This window comes from Ambystoma mexicanum, chromosome 12 (assembly GCF_040938575.1).
Source record: "Ambystoma mexicanum isolate Mex_15411 chromosome 12, UKY_AmexF1_1, whole genome shotgun sequence".
NCBI classification, from domain to species: Eukaryota; Metazoa; Chordata; class Amphibia; order Caudata; family Ambystomatidae; genus Ambystoma; species Ambystoma mexicanum.
The window spans coordinates 3,173,582-3,185,899 of record NC_090936.1 but is presented as its reverse complement, the minus strand read 5'-3'; positions in this window follow the sequence as shown (position 1 = coordinate 3,185,899).

Here is a 12,318-nt window from a genome sequence, read left to right as displayed (position 1 = left end):
TGTACCTCCTGTTATCCAGCATTGGTATCGTTCATAGATTCACACGCTTTTTGAATATTCCTCGTCGTCAGGCTGGGAATCCTTGATAAGGAGTATGTCACCTGCACCTCCTGTTCTCCAGCCTTGGTATCTTTCATAGATTCACATGCTGTCTAAATATTCTCTGTCGTCAAGCTGGGCATCCTCGATAAGGAGTATGTCTCCAGCATTGGTATCTTTCATAGATTCACATGCTGTCTGAATATTCCCCGTCGGCAGGCTGGGCATCTCCGATAAGGAGTATGTCACCTGTACCTCCTGTTCCCCAGCATTGGTATCGTTCATAGATTCACACGCTGTCCAATTATTCCCCGTCGTCAGGTTGGGCATCCTTGATAAGGAGTATGTCACCTGTACCTCCTGTTCTCCAGCATTGGTATCCTTCATAGATTCACACGCCGTCTGAATATTCCCCGTCGGCAGGCTGGGCATCCCCGATAAGGAGTATGTCACCTGTATCTCCTGTTCCCCAGCATTGGTATCGTTCATAGGTACACATGCTGTCTAAATATTCCCCATCGTCAGGCTGGGCATCCTCGATAAGGACTATGTCTCCAGCATTGGTATCTTCCATGGATCCACACGCTGTCTGAATATTCCCCGTCGTCAGGCTGGGCATCCTCGATAAGGAGTATGTCACTTGTACCTCCTGTTCTCCAGCATTGGTATCTTCCATAGATTCACACGCTGTCTGAATATTCCCCGTCGTCAGGCTGGGCATCCTCGATAAGGAGTATGTCACCTGTACCTCCTGTTCTCAAGCATTGGTATCTTCCATAGATTCACACACTGTGTAAATATTCCCCGTCGTCAGGCTGGGCATCCTCGATAAGGAGTATGTCACCTGTACCTCCTGTTCTCAAGCATTGGTATCTTCCATAGATTCACACGCTGTCTGAATATTCCCCGTCGCCAGGCTGGGTATCCTCGATAAGAAGTATGTCACCTGTACCTCCTGTTCTCCAGCATTGGTATCTTCCATAGATTCACACGCTCTCTGAATATTCCCCGTCGTCAGGCTGGGCATCCTCGATAAGGAGTATGTCACCTGTACCTCCTGTTCTCCAGCATTGATATCTTTCATAGACTCACACGCTGTCTGAATATTCCCCATCGCCAGGCTGGGTATCCTCGATAAGGAGTATGTCACCTGTACCTCCTGTTCTCAAGCATTGGTATCTTCCATAGATTCACATGCTGTCTGAATATTCCCCGTCGCCAGGCTGGGCATCCTCGATAAGGAGTATGTCACCTGTACCTCCTGTTCTCAAGCATTGGTATCTTCCATAGATTCACACGCTGTCTGAATATTCCCCGTCGCCAGGCTGGGCATCCTCGATAAGGAGTATGTCACCTGTACCTCCTGTTCTCCAGCATTGGTATCCTCCATAGATTCACACGCTGTCTGAATATTCCCCGTCGTCAGGCTGGGCATCCTCGATATGGAGTATGTCACCTGTACCTCCTGTTCTCCAGCATTGGTATCTTCCATAGATTCACATGCTGTCTGAATATTCCCTGTCGCCAGGCTGGGCATCCTCGATAAGGAGTATGTCACCTGTACCTCCTGTTCTCCAGCACTGGTATCCTCCATAGATTCACATGCTGTCTGAATATTCCCTGTCGTCAGGCTAGGCATCCTCGATATGGAGTATGTCACCTGTACCTCCTGTTCTCAAGCATTGGTATCTTCCATAGATTCACACGCTGTCTGAATATTCCCTGTCGCCAGGCTGGGCATCCTCGATAAGGAGTATGTCACCTGTACCTCCTGTTCTCTAGCATTGGTATCCTCCACAGATTCACACGCTGTCTGAATATTCCCCGTCGTCAGGCTGGGCATCCTCGATAAGGAGTATGTCTCTTGTACCTCCTGTTCTCCAGCATTGGTATCTTCCATAGATTCACACGCTGTCTGAATATTCCCCGTCGTCAGGCTGGGCATCCTCGATAAGGAGTATGTCACCTGTACCTCCTGTTCTCAAGCATTGGTATCTTCCATAGATTCACACACTGTGTAAATATTCCCCGTCGTCAGGCTGGGCATCCTCGATAAGGAGTATGTCACCTGTACCTCCTGTTCTCAAGCATTGGTATCTTCCATAGATTCACACGCTGTCTGAATATTCCCCGTCGCCAGGCTGGGTATCCTCGATAAGAAGTATGTCACCTGTACCTCCTGTTCTCCAGCATTGGTATCTTCCATAGATTCACACGCTCTCCGAATATTCCCCGTCGTCAGGCTGGGCATCCTCGATAAGGAGTATGTCACCTGTACCTCCTGTTCTCCAGCATTGATATCTTTCATAGACTCACACGCTGTCTGAATATTCCCCATCGCCAGGCTGGGTATCCTCGATAAGGAGTATGTCACCTGTACCTCCTGTTCTCAAGCATTGGTATCTTTAAAGATTCACACGCTGTCTGAATATTCCCTGTCGCCAGGCTGGGTATCCTCAATAAGGTGTATGTCACCTGTACCTCCTGTTCTCAATCATTGGTATCTTCCATAGATTCACACGCTGTCTGAATATTCCCTGTCGCCAGGCTGGGCATCCTCGATAAGGAGTATGTCACCTGTACCTCCTGTTCACTAGCATTGGTATCCTCCATAGATTCACACGCTGTCTGAATATTCCCTGTCGTCAGGCTAGGCATCCTCGATATGGAGTATGTCACCTGGACCTCCTGTTCTCCAGCATTGGTATCTTCCATAGATTCACACGCTGTCTGAATATTCCCCGTCGTCAGGCTGGGCATCCTCGATAAGGAGTATGTCACCTGTACCTCCTGTTCTCAAGCATTGGCATCTTCCATAGATTCACACACTGTGTAAATATTCCCCGTCGTCAGGCTGGGCATCCTTGATAAGGAGTATGTCACCTGTACCTCCTGTTCTCAAGCATTGGTATCTTCCATCGATATGGAGTATGTCACCTGTACCTCCTGTTCTCCCGCATTGGTATCTTCCATAGATTCACACGCTGTCTGAATATTCCCCGTCGTCAGGCTGGGCATCCTCGATAAGGAGTATGTCACCTGTACCTCCTGTTCTCAAGCATTGGTATCTTCCATAGATTCACACACTGTGTAAATATTCCCCGTCGTCAGGCTGGGCATCCTCGATAAGGAGTATGTCACCTGTACCTCCTGTTCTCAAGCATTGGTATCTTCCATAGATTCACACGCTGTCTGAATATTCCCCGTCGCCAGGCTGGGCATCCTCGATAAGGAGTATATCACCTGTACCTTCTGTTCTCTAGCATTGGTATCTTCCATAGATTCACACGCTGTCTGAATATTCCCTGTCGTCAGGCTGGGCATCCTCGATATGGAGTATGTCACCTGTACCTCCTGTTCTCCAGCATTGGTATCTTCCATAGATTCACATGCTGTCTGAATATTCCCTGTCCTCAGGCTGGGCGTCCTCGATAAGGAGTATGTCACCTGTACCTCCTGTTCTCCAGCATTGGTATCTTCCATAGATTCACACGCTGTCTGAATATTCCCCGTCGTCAGGCTGGGCATCCTCGATAAGGAGTATGTCACCTGTACCTCCTGTTCTCCAGCATTGGTATCTTCCATAGATTCACACGCTGTCTGAATATTCCCCGTCGTCAGGCTGGGCATCCTCGATAAGGAGTATGTCACCTGTACCTCCTGTTCTCCAGCATTGGTATCTTCCATAGATTCACACGCTGTCTGGTACCTCCTGTTCTCCAGCATTGGTATCTTCCATAGATTCACACGCTGTCTGAATATTCCCCGTCGTCAGGCTGGGCATCCTCGATAAGGAGTATGTCACCTGTACCTCCTGTTCTCCAGCATTGGTATCTTCCATAGATTCACACGCTGTCTGAATATTCCCCGTCGTCAGGCTGGGCATCCTCGATAAGGAGTATGTCACCTGTACCTCCTGTTCTCCAGCATTGGTATCTTCCATAGATTCACACGCTGTCTGAATATTCCCCGTCGTCAGGCTGGGCATCCTCGATAAGGAGTATGTCACCTGTACCTCCTGTTCTCCAGCATTGGTATCTTCCATAGATTCACACGCTGTCTGAATATTCCCCGTCACCAGGCTGGGCATCCTCGATAAGGAGTATGTCACCTGTACCTCCTGTTCTCCAGCATTGGTATCTTCCATAGATTCACACGCTGTCTGAATATTCCCCGTCGCCAGGCTGGGCATCCTCGATAAGGAGTATGTCACCTGTACCTTCTGTTCTCCAGCATTGGTATCTTCCATAGATTCACACGCTGTCTGAATATTCCCCGTCGTCAGGCTGGGCATCCTCGATAAGGAGTATGTCACCTGTACCTCCTGTTCTCCAGCATTGGTATCTTCCATAGATTCACACGCTGTCTGAATATTCCCCGTCGTCAGGCTGGGCATCCTCGATAAGGAGTATGTCACCTGTACCTCCTGTTCTCCAGCATTGGTATCTTCCATAGATTCACACGCTGTCTGAATATTCCCCGTCGCCAGGCTGGGCATCCTCGATAAGGAGTATGTCACCTGTACCTCCTGTTCTCCAGCATTGGTATCTTCCATAGATTCACACGCTGTCTGAATATTCCCCGTCGCCAGGCTGGGCATCCTCGATAAGGAGTATGTCACCTGTACCTCCTGTTCTCCAGCATTGGTATCTTCCATAGATTCACACGCTGTCTGAATATTCCCCGTCGTCAGGCTGGGCATCCTCGATAAGGAGTATGTCACCTGTACCTCCTGTTCTCCAGCATTGGTATCTTCCATAGATTCACACGCTGTCTGAATATTCCCCGTCGCCAGGCTGGGCATCCTCGATAAGGAGTATGTCACCTGTACCTCCTGTTCTCCAGCATTGGTATTGTTCATAGATTTCACACGCTGTCTGAATATTTCCAGTCGCCAGGCTGGGAATCCTTGATAAGGAGTATGTCACATGTACCTTCTGTTCTCCAGTATTGGTATTGTTCATAGATTTCACACGCTGTCTGAATATTTCCAGTCGCCAGGCTGGGAATCCTTGATAAGGAGTATGTCACCTGTAGCTTCTGTTCTCCAGGATTGGTATCATTCATAGATTCACACGCTGTCTGAATATTCCCCGTAATCAGGCTGGGCATCCTCGATAAGGAGTATGTCACCTGTACCTCCTGTTCTCCAGCATTGGTATCGTTCATAGATTCACACGCTGTCTGAATATTCCCCGTCGTCAGGCTGGGCATCCTTGATAAGGAGTATGTCACCTGTACCTCCTGTTCTCCAGCATTCATATCTTTCATAGATTCACAGGTTGCCTGAATATGCCCCGTCAGCAGGCTGGGAATCCTCGATAAGGAGTATGTCACCTGTACCCCCTGTTATCCAGCATTGGTATCGTTCATAGATTCACACGCTGTTTGAATATTCTCCGTCGTCAGGCTGGGATTCCTTGAAAAGGAGTATGTCACCTGCACCTCCTGTTTCCAGCATTGGTATCTTTCCTAGATTCACACGCTGTCTGAATATTCTCCATCGGCAGGCTGGGCATCCTCGATAAGGAGTATTGTCACCTGTACCTCCTGTTCTCCAGCATTGGTATCATTCAAGATTCACACGCTGTCTGAATATTACCCGTCGTCAGGCTGTACATCCTCAGTATGTCACCTGTATCTCCTGTACTCCAGCATTAGTATCTTTCATAGATTCACACTCTGTCTTAATATTCCCCATTGTCAGGCTGGGTGTCCTTGATAAGGAGTATGTCACCTGTACCTCCTGTTCTCCAGCATTGGTATTGTTCATAGATTTCACACGCTGTCTGAATATTTCCAGTCGGCAGGCTGGGAATCCTTGATAAGGAGTATGTCACCTGTACCTTGTGTTCTCCAGCATTGGTATCGTTCATAGATTCACACGCTGTCTGAATATTCCCCGTAATCAGGCTGGGCATCCTTGATAAGGAGTATGTCACCTGTACCTCCTGTTCTCCGGCATTCGTATCTTTCATAGATTCACAGGTTGCCTGAATATTCCCCGTCAGCAGGCTGGGAATCCTCGATAAGGAGTATGTCACCTGTACCTCCTGTTATCCAGCATTGGTATTGTTCATAGATTCACACGCTGTTTGAATATTCCCCGTCGTCAGGCTGGGAATCCTTGAAAAGGAGTATGTCACCTGCACCTCCTGTTTCCAGCATTGGCATCTTTCATAGATTCACACGCTGTCTGAATATTCCCCACCGTCAGGCTGGGCATCCTCGATAAGGAGTATGTCACCTGTACCTTCTGTTCTCCAGCATTGATATCATTCATAGATTCACACGCTGCCTGAATATTCCCCGTCGTCAGGCTGGGCATCCTCGATAAGGAGTATGTCACTTGTACCTCCTGTTCTCCAGCATTGGTATCTTTCATAGATTCAGACACTGTCTGAATATTCCCCGTCGTCAGGCTGGGCATCCTCGATAAGGAGTATGTGTAACGCTCACCTGATTCCCGCAGAAGCGCCGGTCTTGACTGGGTGAATGCCGTATCTTCAAAGGTGATGTGTAACACACGGTTGGCTCTTTGGGCTGGACCTCTGTGCACTGTATGTCTGACTCGAAGAGTAAGATGTCTGCAGATAGAAAATATGGGATTAATGAACTGGGGTTATTGGGTGCCTCTCTCCTCTTCCCTTTCTCTTCTCCTGTAGAACCCCAAAGGTTAACACCCTCACCTTAGGTAAGTGAACGCCGAGCTCTCCATCTGCCTCGGGGCAGGGTGCCGTAACCAGTTTCTTCACTGGATAAGGGTGCAGGCCTCTTGACCTCAGAGGACTGCTGTCCGTCGTTAACTGCACGAACGGTAAGTTCTGGGCACTTCAAATGTCTTAAAAGTCTTTTGTAATGATATCTCTTGTTTTGCAGGGTTCCGGCGATGGCGGATGGCGGGCTGATGAGAGTTGAGGATCGAACCCACGTGAGGAATAGAAGCGCCTGGAAGCACGTAAGTAAGCGCTTGTAGCCTGCTTCACGATGCGCACTAACTGTCCCTTTTATCTTGCAGGTACAAGTTCGGAGCTTTAGAGAAACTGAATGGTGCTGGAATACCCACTGGATTCGGCGTGGGAAGGAGTAATGGCACGTGAGTAATAAAGTTGCCCAATGTCTTTAAACGCACCTTCTTTTGTCTTTCAGATGCGGGATGCAGCGCCGAAGGCCTCCGGAGCGTGCGAAGAGCTGGTAAGCTTTTGTCTTTCAGATGCTGGAATGCAGTGCGAAGACCTCCAGAGCATGCGAAGAGTAGGTAAGCCTTTGTCTTTCAGATGCCGGAATGCAGCGCGAGGCGTTGGTGACAGCCGATGGACCAGGTAAGAGATGCGCTGCCACTGAAGACCGTAGTGCTAACCTGTTCTTTCTTTGTCTTTACAGGTGCTGCTGAAGACTGGATTCCAGGATGGTAAGCCTTTGTTCCCTTAGGCCCAGGATCAGAAGCAGAAGACACGATGAGCTTTCTGCTGCAGAGAATGCAGAATAACGCAAAGCAAGATTCATCCATCGGGTGTGGTTTAAATAGCCTCCTGTAGTGCTTAGGTGTCTCCTTCCACAGCCACGCCTAAGAAAAGAGTTCCTGCGTTCCAGAAGAGTTCCAGTGTTCTGAACCTAGGGAGTGGCTCCTGCCACACCCAACAGGAAAAGTAGTCCCAAACAGAAGAGGATCAGGGGTTCAACTGGCAGGTAAGTAAGCAGCATGGTCTGCTGCAGGTAAGTCCACCCAAGCATTATGAGCCCGGCGCTTCCAGCGCTGGGACTGGGCATCTTTATGAGCCTGGTGCCACTGGCGCCAGGACAGGGTCCAAAAGGTCCCAATTGGGACTGGCTGGCACTCGGAACCGGGGTTATGGGTCTGCTTCCAAGGGAGTCGGGCAAGTCCTGATCTTTTGGAAGCAGAGATCATGACAGCACCCCCCCTCAAGGCCCCTCCCAAACCGGGCTTCTCCGGGGGTTTGGGCTTGTTAGGAAATGTTCGATGAAATCTTTTGATTAGACGAGGCGCGTGGACATATTCTGCAGGTTCCCAGGATCTTTCTTGGGGACCGTAGCCTTTCCAGTCAATCAGGTAAAATAGTTTAGATTTGGAGATCTTGGAATCCAGGATGCTTTTGACTTCAAACTCGAGTTCTCCATCAACTAGAATAGGTTTTGGAGATGTAGTTAGTCGGGTTTGAGGTTGCATGGGTTTTAATAGAGAGACGTGGAAGACCGGATGTATCTTCATGTGAGGGGGCAAGTCCAACTTGACCGCTACTGGATTTACTATGGTAGTGATGGAATAGGGACCAAGGTATCTTGGGTTGAATGTGCGTGGTCCTTTTAGAGGTAGATGTTTGGTGGATAACCAGACTTGATCTCCTACTTGATATTGGGGGGCTTCCTTCCGATGTTGGTCTGCTCCTTTCTTGTATTGTTCTTTAGCCCTTTGAAGGTGAGAAACGGCTTCCTTAAAGGCTTGGGTGATTGTAGAATGCAGGTGGTCTACTGCTGGTGTTCCAAGATCTTGGAGTGGATCCAACTCCGAGGTTCGAGGGTGACTACCGTACAAAAGAAAAAACGGGGTCTTCCCAGTTCCCGAGTGGACAGAGTTATTGTAGGCATATTCGGCTAGCCAAAGGATATCTTTCCAAGTTTTTTCAGTTTGTTGTAGCATGCAGCGCAAATACTGTTCCAGAGTTTGATTGGTCCTCTCGGTTTGTCCGTTGGTTTGAGGGTGGTGGCTGGTCGAAAGTCTCACATCAATTTGAGCCGACCGACAGCAACTTCGCCAAAAATGAGAAAAAAATTGACTACCTCGATCCGAAATTAGAACTGAAGGAAAACCGTGCAGTCGGACGATGTTTTCGAGAAATTCTCGGGCCAGAGTTGCTGCTGTTGGTAAGCCTTTGAGTGGAATGAAATGCACCATCTTGGAGAATAGGTCCACGATTACTAGGATCGTATTGTATCCGGAGCATTGAGGTAGATCGGTGATGAAGTCCATAGAAAGCGTATGCCAAGGGCGAGGCGGGATGTCAATAGGGCGTAAGAGGCCGGCTGGTTTTTCCTTTTGACTCTTGTTTTGGGCGCATACTCCACAGGACATTATAAAGTCTCTGATATCTTTTTTCCAAGACGGCCACCAGAAGTAGCGCTTGATCTTTTCCGAGGTCTTGGTCATACCGGGATGTCCTTCCATTAAAGAATCGTGATAACAAGAGATTACCTTTTTCTGTAAATCTGTGCTGGACAGGTATAACCGTTCTTGGAAATATAATAGGTTGTCCTTCACCGTAAAGTCCTTTCCCTGCAGATGCCAATTCTGTATGTCTGCTGGAGTTACCAGTAGCCTGGCTTTATCCTTAACTTCCTCTATGGATTGTGTGGCGATTACACCTAGAATTCTTTGTTCGGGAATGATAGGTACAGGTTTAGGATTGATCAAATGTTCTTCCACTCCCATCCGAGAAAGGGCATCAGCTTTACCGTTTTTTGTACCAGGTCGATAGGTAATTATGAAGTCAAACTCGGCAAAGAATAGTGCCCAATGGAGTTGCCTAGAGGATTGAGCTTTTGCGGTTTTCAAATATTGCAGGTTTCGGTGATCTGTAATCACAGTAACGGTGTGTCGGGCCCCCAGAAGATAATGCCGCCAAGCCTTGAAGGCGGACTTGATAGCTAGAAGTTCCTTATCAGTAATAGTGTAATTGATTTCAGGAGGCGAGAATTTGCGGGACCAAAATGCCACGGGATGCAACTGATTGGTTACTGGGTCCTTTTGTGATAGAACTGCCCCCATGGCAAGGCTCGAAGCATCAGTTTCAACGATGTAGGGGAGTTCTGGGCGAGGATGTTTTAAGATCGGTGCAGAGATAAATCTAGTCTTCAAATTCTGGAAAGCTTGTTCCGCCTCGGTAGACCATTCAAAATGTTTGTTTTTCTTTAACAAGGCGGTGATGGGCTGGACTATTCGAGAGAATTCGGGGATAAACCTGCGGTAAAAGTTAGCAAAGCCTAACATGCTTTGAACACCTTTTACGGAGGATGGCGATGGCCATTTGAGAATTGCATCGACCTTCTTTGAATCCATACGCACTCCGCTAGGTGATAATATGAATCCCAAGAATTCAACTTCAGTCACGTTGAAAACACATTTTTCCAACTTAGCGAAAAGTTTGTGTTGACGCAATCTCTCGAGGACCATTTTCACGTGTTTCCGATGTTCAGTTTCCGATGAAGAATAAACGAGGATGTCGTCAATGTAAACAACAACACACACATCTATGAGCTCTCTGAAAACATCGTTCATAAAATATTGAAAGGCGGCCGGGGCATTGCAAAGTCCGAAGGGCATGACCTGATATTCAAATAGCCCATACTTGGTGCGGAAGGCCGTCTTCCATTCATCGCCCTCTTTTACTCGTACCAAGTGGTAGGCTCCTCTAAGATCCAGCTTTGTATATATGCATGCTTTTCTGACTTGGTCCAGGAGTTCAGGGATCAAAGGTAACGGATATCTATTCTTAACGGTGATCTGGTTCAGGGCGCGATAATCTATACAAGTTCTAAGGTCCCCTTCTTTTTTTGGAACGAAGAACAAAGCTGAGGAAGCAGGGGACTTGGAAGGACGAATAAACCCATTTGCTAGGTATTGATCCAGGTATTGTCGGAGGTGAAGATTCTCAGGCTCGGTGAGGGCATAAATTCTACTACAAGGAGGAGTAGATCCAGGTATCAGGTCTATCTGGCAGTCATAAGACCTATGAGGAGGTAGAGAGTTAGCCTGATCCTTCTGGAAAACATCTTGGAATTCTAGGTATTCAGGAGGTAACTGAGGAGCCTCCAAGGAAATTGCTGCCTGTGCAACACCAGGTCGAGGGTGACAAGTAGAGACACATTCTGGAAACTGAACCGTTCTTGCTCGCCAATCGATCTGAGGATTGTGCTTCTCTAACCAAGGAATTCCTAGAATAATCTGGAACTGGGGGGCCTTGATCACATCGAACACGATCTTCTCATGGTGTCCATCTTGACTTACTAGCGTCACTTCTTGGGTGGTATGCGTTACTGGTCCGGAGGCTATCTCCGTACCATCCACCGTAGTAATGACGTCCTTTTCAGCCTTTGGACAAAGAGTCAGATTCATCCTCAAAACCATTTCATGATCCACATAATTGCCGATGGCACCGCTGTCGACGTAAGCTTCAATCGCATGTAATCGATCCGGATGTTCAGGGCTAATGAGGACCATAGGTATCACGAAATGCGAGGTCACGGAACTGGTTTTAACGCTCAGCAAGAGGACCTCTATTCTTGTCGGGCGAGGTTGTTTCCCTGCTCAGAGTTTGTGACCCTGGTAACTGCAGCTCCTACTGCCTTCTTGGCTGGTTTCACCGGACAGTCTCGAAGAAAGTGCCCCGAGTTTCCGCAATAGAGGCATAATTGCAGCTGTTTTCTCCTTTCCCGCTCCTTTTGTGTTAGTGGTCCTTTCAGGCCCCCTATTTGCATGGGTTCCCCGGAGTCTACTCCTTTGGTAGGAGTTGGTGGTTTGGAAAATACTCGAGCATCAAACTTGGAACGATCGGCCTTCCTGTTCTGCAGTCTGTGGTCAATTTGAACGACTAAGTCAATATAGTCCGAACAGTCTTGCGGGGGATTCACTACTTGGGCTAACACATCTTTGAGCTCTCCACGTAGACCTCTATAAAACAGCGTAATCCTTTTGTCCTCAGGCCATCGAGTTTCCACTATCAGTCTGTTGAAAGACGCAATATAAGCCAAAAGGTCTTGATTACCCTGTCGCAATGAAAGGAGCTCATTGTCCAAGGCCTGCCCCTGTGAATGTCTTGCAAACAGTTTTTCCATACTGAGCTGAAAAGCTCGAAAATCATGGAGAACCGGATCATCTTGATTAACTAGAGGGATCGACCAGTCTGCCGCATTGCCACTAAGGTACGAAAGCACGAAAGCTACCTTAGCTTGATCAGTTGGAAAGGCTGCTGGCCGGCATAAGAAGTGCAACCGGCACTGATTAATAAATACTGCAAACCTCTTTGGGTCACCAGAAAATCGTTCGGGCGGAGCCAGAGGTACATTCCCAGGTAGGTTGATCTGCACTGGGTTCGTAGAGGATGTTGAAGGAAGATTTGCCCCTGATGCGGGTAACGGAGTTTGTCCGGCTTGTGACTGTAGCAATTGTCTAGCGAGATCGTCTGTTCGCTCCTTGGAAATAATCAGTTCCCTTCTTAGAGCATTCGTTTCCTGACAGGCTGCATGCACTTCTGCTCTTAGTTC